Below are 17,500 nucleotides of genomic sequence, written 5' to 3' on the forward strand. Positions count from 1 at the left end.
AGTTTTATTCACATTTGTGCTTGTGTATGTGAATTTAGTCATAAATGTGCAGTTGCAGGGTCAACACTGAAACAGAAAACCTATGCATATGACCCGATAATGTTAAATTAAGTGAGAAAAACAGGGAAAATAGTAATTTACTACACGCACGACCGCTCTGGCTCAATATATACCGCGCGACAAAAATTTTGAGGCAACATTCTACCTCCAGCTGTTGAAGGAGAAGGATCTCCCAGTTCCAGCACTCCCAGCTAGCAGCAGCCAGCCAACCGGAAGACACCGCTCAAGGAAGAAGCTCCGCCCCTCACCGTGCCGCTGAGATACAAGCTCCGCCTCCCGGGTCCGTAAGGAACCAATCGGCGCCAAGCTCCGCTCCTGCTTTCACTCCTGTGCCCAAGAAAAGTCCGACAGGAGGCAAGGCGCACACACTCGCCCACGAATCACCGAGAAAGGAGCAGCTTCGCTCCCAGCTCACCTCCAAACAATCAGGCCCTGGTCTGCTTACAAAAAAAAAGATACAGATAGACACCCGGCAGTCGCTTTGAGGCGCCGCGGTTTTCCCTACGTGCCTGGTGGAGAGAGCCTCACCTAAGGGTATCGCTGGAAGACTGCAGCAACTCACCTGGTATAAGTGACTTGCGCCAACTCTGTTCCTCCTACTTCTTCTCTTCCTCTCTTCGTACCGGCAACAGAGTCAGGACTGGGCCTTAGGCAAGCCTTTTCCGCGCTCTCTAGCCACCGGGGCCTCCAGTGCTGGCCAGAGCAGCCTGGAGAATCTTCGGCAGAGTACAAACCCTACCTCAGGGTCAGATATTTAGGGCTTCCTTCCCTCCAGCTAGGATCCCCCTCGGGATATAGGGCACTAGGACGATAGGAAACAACAATAGGTTGTTATAGGTACTCGTGGTTGTAGCACTCATAAGGCTGTAGCGCCACAAGGCTGTAGCGCCACCTCTACAAGGCTATAATCGTCATAGGGCCCCGCCCCATGACGGGATGGCCTTCCCACGCCCCCCTGACCGGACTATAAGATACAAAATAAAAACTGCTAACATCCCTGCTGACCTTAGCAATGCTTTCTTTTCCAGAACCCAGGTCCCCCACACGAAATGCTTCAAATCTGGCCCCTACATCATTATCGGTTTAGCTAATGACGCGGACCGTGATAACCACACGTCTCACCAAGCGACCGAAAACTTAAAACTTCTTGGCTTCGAGCTCGTCGAGTCTCCGGAGCAAAAATCGGCTCGAACGATCCTTGCCCGGCGAGTAGACGAGTACATCTTAAAAAAGACCAACGACAACCTCCTGACTGAAATCCAGGAAAAGAATGATACACAGATTGACGAACTACTCATCATCCCAAAAGTCCATATGCTGAAGATTAAACTACGCTCAAAACAACAGGCCGAACTTTTAAAAAACAAAGGCATTAAGCTATTTTCTCAAATAGTGCCCTCATACAATATTAACATAGAAGAATACCTCCCAGTCACCCAGTGCTACAAGTGTTATCAATTCAGCCACCGCACAAACCAGTGCAAAGAAACAGAACAAGTGTGCTCCAAGTGTGCAGCTAGGGGCCACGATTATAGGAATTGCCAGGCCTCCACCATAAAATGCGCGAATTGCAACGGCGAACACACTGCCGTTTCCTTTAAATGCCAAATAAAACGCGCTCACCAAAAACAACAAAACTCACCACAGACCACTCCTCAGCCAACCACTTCCTACGCCCAAGCCACCACACCCTACTCTCTCACACCAAAAAATACAAACACAAACACCGAGAAACTTCTGCTTGCAGAAATTATAATAAAATATTCAATCCAAACCTCATTTGGTGATCTAAAAAAACAGGCAGAAACAATGAACTCCTTGCTTGAGTACAATGGCTGCCCCACAATAAAACTTCCACCACACTTCCACCAGACAAACCAAGAACACTTCAAACAAAACTACCCAGAACAAAATGAGGAAACACACGCCCCAACACTCACACTCCAAGAACCTGAACACACCACACCTAATAACGCTAGTCCCCCTTCACCTGGGGAATTGGTTATTGAAGAGGACTCAGCTTGTGGGGAATCGCAGCCCCAAAAGCCCTCTCCACCACGATCTACCTCTACCTCTACCACCACTACTGCCAACACCACTAACACCACAAAAAAGACTGAAACAAAGCGACACCTAGCGACAGTGCCCCAACCCTCCCCCCCCTCTACACGAACCGCGTCGAGGGGTAAAAAAAACACATAAAAAAACACTTAAATCATGCTCACAATAATACAATTAAACTGTCGCGGTTTCTGGAATAACAGACACCATATTTCAGAAGCAATTCGATCGATCGATCCAGACATCGTCCTCCTCAACCACACAGGTTCACCACCAAAACCCATAAAACTATATGGCTACAACACACGCTACACAACAGGTACGCATCATGACGGCGTAGCTCTCATGGTAAAATGTACCATCAAACACATACACATAACCAACTGGCCCTCAGCCCACTTCCTGGCCACCAAGATCGAAACACAACATGGGCAATTTCTCATTGCCACCACATACAGCAGACCAAAAACTGGGCTCCCACTCACCAGCCTCAACAATCTTTTCAATCACACAAATATCCCGGTCTACATACTTGCAGACCTAAACGCCAAACACACCGCCTTCAAACACTCAAACAACAACCAACACGGACACGAACTCCTTCAACTAACACAACTGAAACGCCTCCGTTTCCTTGGACCTGACTTCCCCACATGCTTTACGCACAATGGGAATGGCAGGCCAGATCTCATCCTCTCCAATCGGCAATCCCTACTTTTCCACCACTATATCTCCCATGGACCACTCTGTGGTTCTGACCACGTTCCCCTAATCCTCAAAATATCCTCCAATCCCATATCCACCCCATCCCCACCTGTCTCCGACTACCGCTCCGCCGACTGGGAGAGCTTCAAGAAAACACTCACAGACTTACACCAACCAACACAGCTCGAAGGCCAACCCTACACAGACATAGACAGTGCCTTAGAGACGTTACACAACAATATTCTGACATCAGCCAACAGACACATACCAACAAAACAACATATAATTCATATAGACTTCCGACCTTCCATTAGAACACAAAGGCTGCTAGTGTGCTACAGAACACGCTTTTTAAAAAACAAGCACAACCACACACCTATCTACGGAGATCTTTGCACCCTTCGTACACACATAACAAATAGCCTACAGGAAGATCACAGCGCTCACTGGAGGAATCTAGTCTCCCATATGGACAGAACCCGCTGCAGTAATCCTACACAGTTCTGGCACATGGTGTACAGGCTGAGGGGATGCCAGCGGGAAAGATTCGAGTACCTCCTAGTGAACGGGGATCGCATCACAAACCCAGAACAAGTCACCAGCATCTTCAAGACACACTGGCACAATACTTTCCAACCACACCCTCTCCCACTCCACGAGCCCAGTATTGCCCACATAAACAACATCATCGATCGTGCACGCCACAACCTAGCAAACACGATTCCACATAACACTATACAAAAAATACGCCTCAACCCCCAACACCCTCTCACCACACCTATTGAGGAGGATGATGTCGCCAGGTTGCTCAGGCATACTCCGCGGCGAGCCCCTGGCCCCTCAGGAGTCACCTGGCCCATGGTGCGGAACCTTCCCCAAGAAACTATATCCAGCCTGACGGAGATTTTCAACGCCTGCCTTGCCTCTGGATACTTTCCTAAGGCATTCAAAATTTCAAACATCACCCTCATTGCTAAGCCCGGAAAAAACTCCCACTTACCAGAAAACTATCGCCCCATTAGCCTCCTTGAAATTCTCGGAAAAACCTTTGAACGCCTCATCAATTTAAGATTGAGAGCGTTCCTCGAAGGTAACGAGCTGCTGGCACCACAGCAGTTCGGCTTCCGGAGGAACGCCTCAACCGAGGACGCTCTAAACAGCATAGTTGCATACTTAAATTTCAATAAGCCCTATTTCAGAGCAGCCCTTGTAACAAAAGATGTCAAAAAAGCATTTGACACTGTTTGGCACGCAGGCTTAAAACACAAAATTTGCAACAACTTCAACCTTCCCCCCCTAACGCAACGCATACTATGTAGTTTTCTGGTAGAGAGACGGACAAGAATCTGTCATCAGGGCACCTTTTCAACATCCTTTTCCCCTCAGGCTGGAGTCCCACAAGGCTCTGTACTGTCCCCCACCCTTTTCAACATGTATACAGCTGACATGCCCCCTCCAGTTCATAATGATTCATTAACCATTCAATACGCGGACGATGTAACGCAATTGGCTCGAGCCAGGTCGTTAGATCTCCTCACAGACAAAATTCAACGGGAACTGACGGCGACTAGCCTATGGGAGATGAAATGGCGAATCCTCTCCCATCCCGAAAAATCTAAAGTCACCTACTTTAACATAAAAAAAAGTCAGCCTCGCCAAATCTCATTGAACAACATTGTTCCACACCCCAACCCAATCCCCATCAGTAACAACAACAAAGTGCTTGGCCTCACCATCGACAAGCACCTCAAATTCAACATACATATAAACCAAAAAGCTGCTTTAGCCGCCGTGGCCTTGAGCAACCTCGAAAGATTTCGCGACAGCAACACGAAAACAAAACTACACCTCTTCAAAGCTTTTATTCTCCCCCTTTTAACCTATTGCCCTCTTGCACTCTCTCTTTCCGCTCCCACTAACCTCTCAAAACTTCAGAGGGTCCAGAATCGAGCAATTCGTTTCGCCCTTGGAACGAAATGGTTCGACTTTCGGTCCTCTCTCTCTACTCATGAGGAGTCCAACATCCCTCCTGTTAACATAACACACTACAACAGACTCAACAAACAGCTAACCTCATTTTCTGACAGACACACAAACACATACAATTTCATAACCAACCTTCCCCCAGCTTTCCGTCACCTCCCACACTGCAACCTCCTTGACCCTCCCACTGTGCCTCCTGACCCCATTTTCTAAATAACGGACTCCTTCACTCTCTCTTTCACTCTCTCTCTCTCTCTCTCTCTCTCTCTCTCTCTCTCTCTCTCTCTCTCTCTCTCTCTCTCTCTCTCTCTCTCTTTCTCTCTCTTTCTCTAATCTTCTCTACTACTCAAGGTGTCTGAGTGGAATCATCGTCGCACTCTCGTTCACGTGGGGCGAGCCCGTGTGCCTACACCTAGTGGTTTTTTCATATTTTTTGTCTTATGGCTTTGTATTCATCTTTTGTTTATTTTATGCATTATCTTTCTGTCTCGCAGCCTAGGTCCCAAGGAGGCACCGGACCGCTCCCGGGAAAAAGATGCGACAAAACACACCACCATTAACATTCCATGCCTCTGACCGAAGGAGTGGGCTCGCGTGCCAACACCTAGTGGTTTTTTTATATATTTTGTCTTATGGTTTTTTATTCATATTTTTGTGTTTTTTTATGCATTATTTTTCCGTCTCGCAGCCTAGGTTCTCAAAGGGACACCAGACCACTTTCAGATGAAAGAGGATAGCACGAACCGCACTTCTCCCACTGACGCCACGGCAATGGGGCCCCCGGCCGTTGGCATGACGTTCCGGTAGTGGTACCCCCCGTGGCAGTTATGGAGCGGCCAGCACTGATGGTGGGGACGGCAACCACACTATTCAGTGGAAGCCACTTCACCCCCCCCCACAGAGGTAGTTTGGTGCGGCCAGAGCTGGGTAGTAAGGTAGTCAAGAGATGGTGGGGCGGGGCCCTGGAAGCATCCATGCAGGAATCTCCATTCACCCCCCACCACCGGCGACTTACCGCGTGCAAGCAGATGGTATTAGATTTGACCCCTCGTTGCGGTGAGGGAGCCTTTTCGAGCCTCTGTCATTGCACATCCTACAATCACGTCAATCATTATCACAAACCATCCTCACCCTCCCCATGCACATAATACCACGACATTTTTTATATTCTCTCTTTTTTTTTTTTTTTAGCAGGTTGGCCTTTTTGCAGGACAAGTCACAGGACACGAGATGAAAGGACCGACACCGCTTTTTCACCCACCACATTACATCACACAATAAATATCCCGCCCATCACCAAATCACTCTACTACTATCCGTGGTTCGGAACCCACGTAAAACTGTAGGTCCCTCCGCTATACGGATGTACTTCTTCCTCTGTCCTTCTTTGAACCAATAAAAAACACAAAAAAACCCTTTTTTACTCTGACTGTCCTTCACTCCTCTTTCACATCCTGATAATGCAGGCTCTGGATAGTCTGGCCCCTAACTTGTGCGTGGTTTGGCCTGGTGTTTTGGGTGCGTGGGCGGCGTCCGTTGCCGTGGCTGTTTTGGGCTTGGCTTGCTCGGTTGGTGGCGGACTCTCCTGCTTTCCCCGATAAGGACCTTGTCTCCCTTGCCATCTTAGAATGAATATAACACGCTAAAAAAAAAAAAAAAAAAAAAAAAAAAAAAAAAAAAAGATGTCCTTCCTAATTCAAATTGCGCCTGGGTTAAGCCCCAGTGACTATTTCTCCTCCTACAATTCCCTTCTTATCACCCCCCTATTCTTCCCACTATCCCCACTTCTCCCTCCCCATCTTTTCTCTCTTTGTTATGTTATGTTATTTTGAGGCAGCTCGAAGGCCAACCCTACACAGACATAGACAGTGCCTTAGAGACGTTACACAACAATATTCTGACATCAGCCAACAGACACATACCAACAAAACAACATATAATTCATATAGACTTCCGACCTTCCATTAGAACACAAAGGCTGCTAGTGTGCTACAGAACACGCTTTTTAAAAAACAAGCACAACCACACACCTATCTACGGAGATCTTTGCACCCTTCGTACACACATAACAAATAGCCTACAGGAAGATCACAGCGCTCACTGGAGGAATCTAGTCTCCCATATGGACAGAACCCGCTGCAGTAATCCTACACAGTTCTGGCACATGGTGTACAGGCTGAGGGGATGCCAGCGGGAAAGATTCGAGTACCTCCTAGTGAACGGGGATCGCATCACAAACCCAGAACAAGTCACCAGCATCTTCAAGACACACTGGCACAATACTTTCCAACCACACCCTCTCCCACTCCACGAGCCCAGTATTGCCCACATAAACAACATCATCGATCGTGCACGCCACAACCTAGCAAACACGATTCCACATAACACTATACAAAAAATACGCCTCAACCCCCAACACCCTCTCACCACACCTATTGAGGAGGATGATGTCGCCAGGTTGCTCAGGCATACTCCGCGGCGAGCCCCTGGCCCCTCAGGAGTCACCTGGCCCATGGTGCGGAACCTTCCCCAAGAAACTATATCCAGCCTGACGGAGATTTTCAACGCCTGCCTTGCCTCTGGATACTTTCCTAAGGCATTCAAAATTTCAAACATCACCCTCATTGCTAAGCCCGGAAAAAACTCCCACTTACCAGAAAACTATCGCCCCATTAGCCTCCTTGAAATTCTCGGAAAAACCTTTGAACGCCTCATCAATTTAAGATTGAGAGCGTTCCTCGAAGGTAACGAGCTGCTGGCACCACAGCAGTTCGGCTTCCGGAGGAACGCCTCAACCGAGGACGCTCTAAACAGCATAGTTGCATACTTAAATTTCAATAAGCCCTATTTCAGAGCAGCCCTTGTAACAAAAGATGTCAAAAAAGCATTTGACACTGTTTGGCACGCAGGCTTAAAACACAAAATTTGCAACAACTTCAACCTTCCCCCCCTAACGCAACGCATACTATGTAGTTTTCTGGTAGAGAGACGGACAAGAATCTGTCATCAGGGCACCTTTTCAGCATCCTTTTCCCCTCAGGCTGGAGTCCCACAAGGCTCTGTACTGTCCCCCACCCTTTTCAACATGTATACAGCTGACATGCCCCCTCCAGTTCATAATGATTCATTAACCATTCAATACGCGGACGATGTAACGCAATTGGCTCGAGCCAGGTCGTTAGATCTCCTCACAGACAAAATTCAACGGGAACTGACGGCGACTAGCCTATGGGAGATGAAATGGCGAATCCTCTCCCATCCCGAAAAATCTAAAGTCACCTACTTTAACATAAAAAAAAGTCAGCCTCGCCAAATCTCATTGAACAACATTGTTCCACACCCCAACCCAATCCCCATCAGTAACAACAACAAAGTGCTTGGCCTCACCATCGACAAGCACCTCAAATTCAACATACATATAAACCAAAAAGCTGCTTTAGCCGCTGTGGCCTTGAGCAACCTCGAAAGATTTCGCGACAGCAACACGAAAACAAAACTACACCTCTTCAAAGCTTTTATTCTCCCCCTTTTAACCTATTGCCCTCTTGCACTCTCTCTTTCCGCTCCCACTAACCTCTCAAAACTTCAGAGGGTCCAGAATCGAGCAATTCGTTTCGCCCTTGGAACGAAATGGTTCGACTTTCGGTCCTCTCTCTCTACTCATGAGGAGTCCAACATCCCTCCTGTTAACATAACACACTACAACAGACTCAACAAACAGCTAACCTCATTTTCTGACAGACACACAAACACATACAATTTCATAACCAACCTTCCCCCAGCTTTCCGTCACCTCCCACACTGCAACCTCCTTGACCCTCCCACTGTGCCTCCTGACCCCATTTTCTAAATAACGGACTCCTTCACTCTCTCTTTCACTCTCTCTCTCTCTCTCTCTCTCTCTCTCTCTCTCTCTCTCTCTCTCTCTCTCTCTCTCTCTCTCTCTCTCTCTCTCTCTCTCTTTCTCTCTCTTTCTCTAATCTTCTCTACTACTCAAGGTGTCTGAGTGGAATCATCGTCGCACTCTCGTTCACGTGGGGCGAGCCCGTGTGCCTACACCTAGTGGTTTTTTCATATTTTTTGTCTTATGGCTTTGTATTCATCTTTTGTTTATTTTATGCATTATCTTTCTGTCTCGCAGCCTAGGTCCCAAGGAGGCACCGGACCGCTCCCGGGAAAAAGATGCGACAAAACACACCACCATTAACATTCCATGCCTCTGACCGAAGGAGTGGGCTCGCGTGCCAACACCTAGTGGTTTTTTTATATATTTTGTCTTATGGTTTTTTATTCATATTTTTGTGTTTTTTTATGCATTATTTTTCCGTCTCGCATCCTAGGTTCTCAAGGGGACACCAGACCACTTTCAGATGAAAGAGGATAGCACGAACCGCACTTCTCCCACTGACGCCACGGCAATGGGGCCCCCGGCCGTTGGCATGACGTTCCGGTAGTGGTACCCCCCGTGGCAGTTATGGAGCGGCCAGCACTGATGGTGGGGACGGCAACCACACTATTCAGTGGAAGCCACTTCACCCCCCCCCACAGAGGTAGTTTGGTGCGGCCAGAGCTGGGTAGTAAGGTAGTCAAGAGATGGTGGGGCGGGGCCCTGGAAGCATCCATGCAGGAATCTCCATTCACCCCCCACCACCGGCGACTTACCGCGTGCAAGCAGATGGTATTAGATTTGACCCCTCGTTGCGGTGAGGGAGCCTTTTCGAGCCTCTGTCATTGCACATCCTACAATCACGTCAATCATTATCACAAACCATCCTCACCCTCCCCATGCACATAACACCACGACATTTTTTATATTCTCTCTTTTTTTTTTAGCAGGTTGGCCTTTTTGCAGGACGAGTCACAGGACACGAGATGAAAGGACCGACACCGCTTTTTCACCCACCACATTACATCACACAATAAATATCCCGCCCATCACCAAATCACTCTACTACTATCCGTGGTTCGGAACCCACGTAAAACTGTAGGTCCCTCCGCTATACGGATGTACTTCTTCCTCTGTCCTTCTTTGAACCAATAAAAAACACAAAAAAACCCTTTTTACTCTGACTGTCCTTCACTCCTCTTTCACATCCTGATAATGCAGGCTCTGGATAGTCTGGCCCCTAACTTGTGCGTGGTTTGGCCTGGTGTTTTGGGTGCGTGGGCGGCGTCCGTTGCCGTGGCTGTTTTGGGCTTGGCTTGCTCGGTTGGTGGCGGACTCTCCTGCTTTCCCCGATAAGGACCTTGTCTCCCTTGCCATCTTAGAATGAATATAACACGCTAAAAAAAAAAAAAAAAAAAAAAGATGTCCTTCCTAATTCAAATTGCGCCTGGGTTAAGCCCCAGTGACTATTTCTCCTCCTACAATTCCCTTCTTATCACCCCCCTATTCTTCCCACTATCCCCACTTCTCCCTCCCCATCTTTTCTCTCTTTGTTATGTTATGTTTTGAGGCACATTCGTGAGCTTCCTGTTAGACCGTTCGGACGTCGTACTAGCAGCTCTCATCACCATGACTGGCCGCGGCAAGGGAGGCAAGGGTCTTGGAAAGGGAGGCGCCAAGCGTCACCGTAAGGTTCTGCGTGATAACATCCAGGGAATCACCAAGCCTGCTATCCGTCGTCTAGCTCGCCGAGGTGGCGTCAAGCGCATCTCTGGTCTCATCTACGAGGAGACTCGTGGGGTGCTCAAGGTGTTCCTTGAGAACGTTATCAGGGATGCTGTCACCTATACCGAGCACGCCAAGCGTAAGACCGTTACTGCCATGGACGTTGTCTACGCCCTCAAGCGTCAGGGCCGTACCCTGTACGGATTTGGTGGTTAAATCGCTCCATTATTGAGATGGTGCCAGCTATTCAGCTTGCATTATCATCATTGAATAACATCATCTCCCGGACCTTTTTAAGGTCCACAAACATGAAAAGAAAGAAGGACCATAGACTACTATTATTACTACTACTTTCTCATAACCATGTTCACTATCACTATCTGAGCTAAGAAAAGAAACCATTATTAATTATAACCATCTTTCTCACTTCATCAGGTCTTCTCCAAGTATTATTATTATTATCATTATTATTATTATTATTATTATTATTATTATCATTATTATTATTATTATTATTATTATTATTATTATTATTATTATTATTATCATTGACTTATTTCAATGATCACGCCCCTCATCGTTCTCAGTTTCTCATAAAACAAAATATACATTGAGATGAAAAAGACGCTCAACATATCACAATAGGCAACACATCTAATCAACTCTCCACTGTGACACACAGCAGGTACATTAGTAGAAATATAGTATACATATTTATTCTCGGTCACTTGCGTGCCTGACTAAATAATAATAATAATAATAACAAATAACTAACTCGAAAATAAATACACTACTTGCTTATTATTGATATACCAGTATAGTCTACACAACTCTCTAGATGTTTGAACGTGTGGCTCCGAAGAGGAGCCGGATTGATGGTGATATTGGCTGAAGGGGAGGGAGGCCCTTTATTTACTTCTTCTCAGTCTTCTTGGGAAGGAGCACGGCCTGAATGTTGGGCAGCACGCCACCCTGTGCAATGGTGACTCCGGAGAGGAGCTTGTTAAGTTCCTCGTCGTTGCGGATGGCCAGCTGCAGGTGACGTGGGATGATGCGAGTCTTCTTGTTGTCACGGGCGGCATTGCCGGCAAGCTCAAGGACTTCAGCAGCCAGGTACTCCATAACTGCCGCAAGGTACACGGGGGCACCAGCACCCACGCGCTCGGCGTAGTTGCCTTTCCTTAGAAGGCGATGAATCCTGCCGACCGGGAACTGGAGTCCAGCACGACTGGAACGGGACTTTGACTTTCCCTTCACCTTTCCTCCCTTGCCGCGTCCAGACATGATAATGGATGTTGTGGTAGTAGTAGTAGTAGTAGTAGTTGTTGTTGTTGGTGATAAATGAGGAGCGCGAGTACTCTAACCTCGTCGGTAGCTCTGCGAGCAAGTAGTGAATTTTGGGAAAAACGGCTATATATACGCGAGATCAGATCGGCCCAGAGCGCGTCTGGACCAATCAGGACGCTCGCTGAGGTGGCGACTCCTGATCCTGAGTAGGCACGCTAATATATATACCACTTTTCAACTGAGAAAACGCACACTCGTTCTCACAGCAGTACGGCGACACTATGCCTCCCAAAGCATCAGGAAAGGCTGCCAAGAAAGCTGGCAAGGCACAGAAGGCCATTGCCAAGGGCGACAAGAAGAAGAAGCGCAGGAGGAAGGAGAGCTACTCCATCTACATCTACAAGGTGCTCAAGCAAGTCCACCCAGACACTGGCGTGTCCTCCAAGGCCATGTCAATCATGAACTCGTTCGTGAATGACATTTTCGAGCGCATCGCTGCCGAGGCATCCCGCCTGGCACACTATAACAAGCGCTCCACCATCACCAGCCGGGAAATCCAGACCGCTGTCCGTCTTCTTCTGCCTGGTGAACTGGCAAAACACGCTGTTTCTGAAGGCACCAAGGCTGTTACCAAGTATACCTCCTCCAAGTAAACAGGCGGCCAGTATACTGCTGCCAGTATAAAATAATACCCGGCTCCATTGGAGCCACACTTGAAAAGGAAAAAAGATACGATATAGACAAATGCATTATTATTATAATTATTGTTATTATTATTAATATTATTATTATTATTATTTTTATTATTATTATTATTATTATTATTATTATTATTATTATTATTATTATCATTATTAATAATATTAATATTGTTGTTTTTATTATGATTATTATTATAATAATTATTGTATCATTATTATTATTATTATTATTATTATTATTATTATTATTATTATTATTATTATTATGCTTATTATTATCGTGATTATTATTCTGTGGAGATAAAGAAAAGATAAAAAAAAAATAGAGATAAAGAAAGATAAAAATTCTCCCAAGTGAAAGAGATATGGCCATGGAAGAGGGAATAATAATAATAATATAAAAAAAAAAAAAGGGGGGAAGGATATTGAGTTGAAAGTCGATACCTGATACTGAAAGATGGAAAATAAATATTTTCTTCCACAAAACCAAACAGATTGTCTATGAAAATTCTTTAATGAAAGAGATGTTTGGCCCTAAAAAGGGCCTAGATATTGCTGTTATGAAGATCATTCGTGGATGACTTCTTAGGCACGCTCGCCACGGATGCGACGAGCCAGTTGGATGTCCTTTGGCATGATAGTCACGCGCTTGGCATGGATGGCGCACAGGTTGGTATCCTCAAACAGACCCACGAGGTAAGCCTCGGAAGCTTCCTGGAGAGCCATGACAGCAGAGGACTGGAAGCGGAGGTCAGTCTTGAAATCCTGAGCAATTTCACGCACCAGGCGCTGGAAAGGCAGTTTCCTGATAAGCAGCTCAGTGCTCTTCTGATAACGGCGGATCTCACGGAGAGCAACGGTTCCAGGCCTGTAACGGTGGGGTTTCTTGACACCTCCAGTGGCTGGAGCAGACTTGCGAGCTGCCTTTGTAGCAAGCTGCTTGCGGGGCGCCTTGCCACCAGTGGACTTGCGAGCCGTTTGCTTGGTACGTGCCATAGTTGTGGTAACAACAACTCACAACGAACACTCAGCTGAGTCTGCCCGCGCTTCCCACAAAATCCCTTTATATATGAATCGGGTGGGCCCGACGACTCCAACCCTGCCTTGTGATTGGTCAGAAACGTCCAGTGAGGCTCATCGCCCACGCAGTCACCGCATGAAAGATGTGATCATTATTGTTAGTCTAATTCATTTTGTTCTTATTCTTATTCTTATTCTTATTCTTTCTTCCCTCATTCATAACAAATCTTGGAAAATATACAGCAGAACTGACATGTCATTTAAAATTCTAAGACAATTAGCAAGAAAGTTGTGATATTCTTATTTTTTTCATTCTTTTTATTCTATTTTTTTCTTATTCTTGTCATAATTAATATTGTTATCTTTATTATTTTCATTTTTTTTTATTATTCTTCCTTATCTTATTCTTATTTATCCTACTTTTAGAGAGATGAGGCTTGTGCGGTCACCCATCCAAGTTCTGCCCGGACCCCCTGCTTAACCTTGCTGATCCCGCCGTCAGCTGATTGGTCAAGAGCGGAGAACAAGGTGTTGGGAGGGCTTATTTCTCTTATTCTTATTCTTTCCTGTATTGTTGTTGCATTGTTGTGCTGAAAATGTTGGAAAATATGCACTAAAATTAACCCTTCATTCATAATTCTACGACAATTAGCAAGAGAGATATATTATTACTTTTTTCCCTTATTTTTGTTCTTTTTATTCTTAATCTTCTTTTTTTTATTATAGTTGTTATTGTTATTTTATTATTTTCGTTTTTCGTTCATTCTCCTCATTCTTATTGCTATTTTTTTCTATTCTCAGAGAGATGAGGCTTTTGTGGTCACCCATCCAAGTTCTTCCCGGACCCCCTGCTTAACTGCGCTGATCCCGCCGTTAGCTAATTGGCCAAGACCGGAGAACTAGGTGTTGGGAGGCCTTCTTTCTATTATTCTTATTCTTTCTTCCCCCATTCATATCGTTGTATTGGAAATGTTGGAAAATATACAAAAGAATTCACCCTTCTATGACAATTAGGAAGAAAGACATGGGATGCTTTCTTTCTTTTTTTTTATATTCCTTTATTGTAATTTTTCTTATTCTTGTTATAATAATTCTTACTGTTATCTTTATTACTTAAAATTTTCGTTCATTCTCCCTATTCTTATTCTTATTTTTTTTATTTATTTATTTTTTTTCAGACAGATGAGGCTTGTGTAGTCACCCATCCAAGTATTGCCCGAAACCCCTGCGTAATCTCGACGATTTCATTTGACAATACCTATTTACTTATTTATTTATTATTATATTTATTAAAAAAAAAAAAAGAAGAAAAGAAGATGAAGAATAAGGTATGTAATCGAAATACTCTCTCTATACTGTAGCAATAGTTTAGCTGGATGTACTTGTATTGTGTCAAAAATACTTGCAATATCTGCAATTGTAACCTGCAGTGTCGGCATAATGCATAATTAAGCAATGAAAAGAAAAATTAATAAAAGAATAAATGAAAAAAAGAAAGAAAAAAAGATACAATTAACAATTAAATATATTAGCTACCCCTCTACGTTTCTTTATCACTGCAGAAAAATGGAAACATTTTAACGTAGACTTGTCAAAATTCAACTGAAATTAAGGGTTAAATAAGGATTGTCACCCCTTCCCCAGAGGATATTCATTGTCTTTTAATATATATATATATATATATATATATATATATATATATATATATATATATATATATATATATATATATATATATATATATATATATATATATATATATATATATATATATATATATATATATATTCTTTTTATTTAAAGTCTTATTTAGAGAGAGAGAGAGAGAGAGAGAGGTAACGTCCTTGAGGATAGCAGCTCGTCTACGCTCCGCTCAGTGATCAGCGTTAGAATGTAATTCCTCATTTCTTTAAAAAAAAAAAAAAAAAAAAAAAAAACAGAAACTTTATTTAGGGGGCTTGCTGGAAACAAACTACAATGGAGGAAAGAACAATATGTCTGCTATATGACCCACCCAGTTAAATTTTCAAGAAGCAAACGCAAGTTGGAAAATACGAGGAAGATAAATTTTCATTTATATACGTTTTATGGTAATTTCTGCCACGCCTTCCTCTATTCATCAAACGTCACTGACACTTATTCCCTTTATTTTTTACTTTACAGAATCTTTTGTAGGGCAAGACTCTAGAGGATATGTGCTTTCATAAATTCTATAATGCTTTGCTTATCATAGAGACATAAAAAAAAAAATAATAATAATAAAAATAAATAAATTAATTAATTTAAAAAATCAAAATAAATAGATATATAAATTAATTAATTAATCAAATAAATTTCTATGCTTCACCTTTATAGCATTCGTATGAATGTCAAAACAAAACAAAAAATATAAATATAAATAATAATATGAAAAAAAAAATTACTAAATATATGAAAAATAGCATTACTACTACTACTACTACTACTACTACTACTGCTACTACTACTACTATTTTTTTTTTTTTTTTTATGTAGGAAGGACACTGGCCAAGGGCAACAAAAATGTAATAAAAAAAATGCCCACTGAAATGCCAGTCCCATACAGGGGTCAAAGCAGTGGTCAAAAAATGATGAATAAGTGTCTTGAAACCTCCCTCTTGAAGGAATTCAAGTCATAGGAAGGTGGAAATACGGAAGCAGGCAGGGAGTTCCAGAGTTTACCAGAGAAAGGGATGAATGATTGAGAATACTAGTTAACTCTTGCGTTAGAGAAGTGGACAGAATAGAGGTGAGAGAAAGAAGAAAGTCTTGTGCAGCGAGGCCACGGAAGGAGGGGAGGCATGCAGTTAGCAAGATCAGAAGAGCAGTTAGCATGAAAATAGCGGTAGAAGACAGCTAGATATGCAACATTGCGGCGGTGAGAGAGAAGCTGAAGACAGTCAGTTAGAGGAGAGGAGTTGATGAGACGAAAAGCTTTTGATTCCACCCTGTCTAGAAAAGCAGTATGAGTGGAACCCCCCTCAGACATGTGAAGCATACTCCATACATGGACGGATAAGGCCCTTGTACAGAGTTAGCAGCTGGGGGGGTGAGAAAAACTGGCGGAGACGTCTCAGAACACCTAACTTCATAAAAGCTGTTTTAGCTAGAGATGAGATGTGAAGTTTCCAGTTCAGATTATAAGTAAAGGACAGACCGAGGATGTTCAATGTAGAAGAGGGGGACAGTTGAGTGTCATTGAAGAAGAGGGGATAGTTGTCTGGAAGGTTGTGTCGAGTTGATAGATGGAGGAATTGATTTTTTGAGGCATTGAACAATATCAAGTTTGTTCTGCCCCAATGAGAAATTTTAGAAAGATCAGAAGTCAGGCGTTCTGTGGCTTCCCTGCGTGATATGTTTACCTCCTGAAGGGTTGGACGTCTATGAAAAGACGTGGAAAAGTGCAGGGTGGTATCTTCAGCGTAGGAGTGGATAGGACAAGAAGTTTGGTTTAGAAGATCATTAATGAATAATAAGAAGAGAGTGGGTGACAGGACAGAACCCTGAGGAACACCACTGTTAATTGATTTAGGAGAAGAACAGTGACCGTCTACCACAGCAGCAATAGAACGGTCAAAAAGGAAACTTGAGATGAAGTAAACAGAGAGAAGGATAGAAACCGTAGGAGGGTAGTTTGGAAATCAAAGCTTTGTGCCAGACTCTATCAAAAGCTTTTGATAATTATGTCCAAGGCAACAGCAAAAGTTTCACCAAAATCTCTAAAAGAGGATGACCAAGACTCAGTAAGGAAAGCCAGAAGATCACCAGTAGAGCGGCCTTGACGGAACCCATACTGGCGATCAGATAGAAGGTTGTGGAGTGATAGATGTTTAAGAATCTTCCTGTTGAAGATAGATTCAAAAACTTTAGATAGGCAGGAAATTAAAGCAATAGGATGGTAGTTTGAGGGATTAGAACGGTCACCCTTTTTAGGAACAGGTTGAATGTAAGTAAACTTCCAGCAAGAAGGAAAGGTAGTGTTGACAGACAGAGCTGAAAGAATTTGAATAGGCAAGGTGCAAGCATGGAGGCATTGTTTCGGAGAACAATAGGA

This window comes from Scylla paramamosain, unplaced genomic scaffold (genome assembly GCF_035594125.1).
Source record: "Scylla paramamosain isolate STU-SP2022 unplaced genomic scaffold, ASM3559412v1 Contig68, whole genome shotgun sequence".
Lineage (NCBI taxonomy): Eukaryota > Metazoa > Arthropoda > Malacostraca > Decapoda > Portunidae > Scylla > Scylla paramamosain.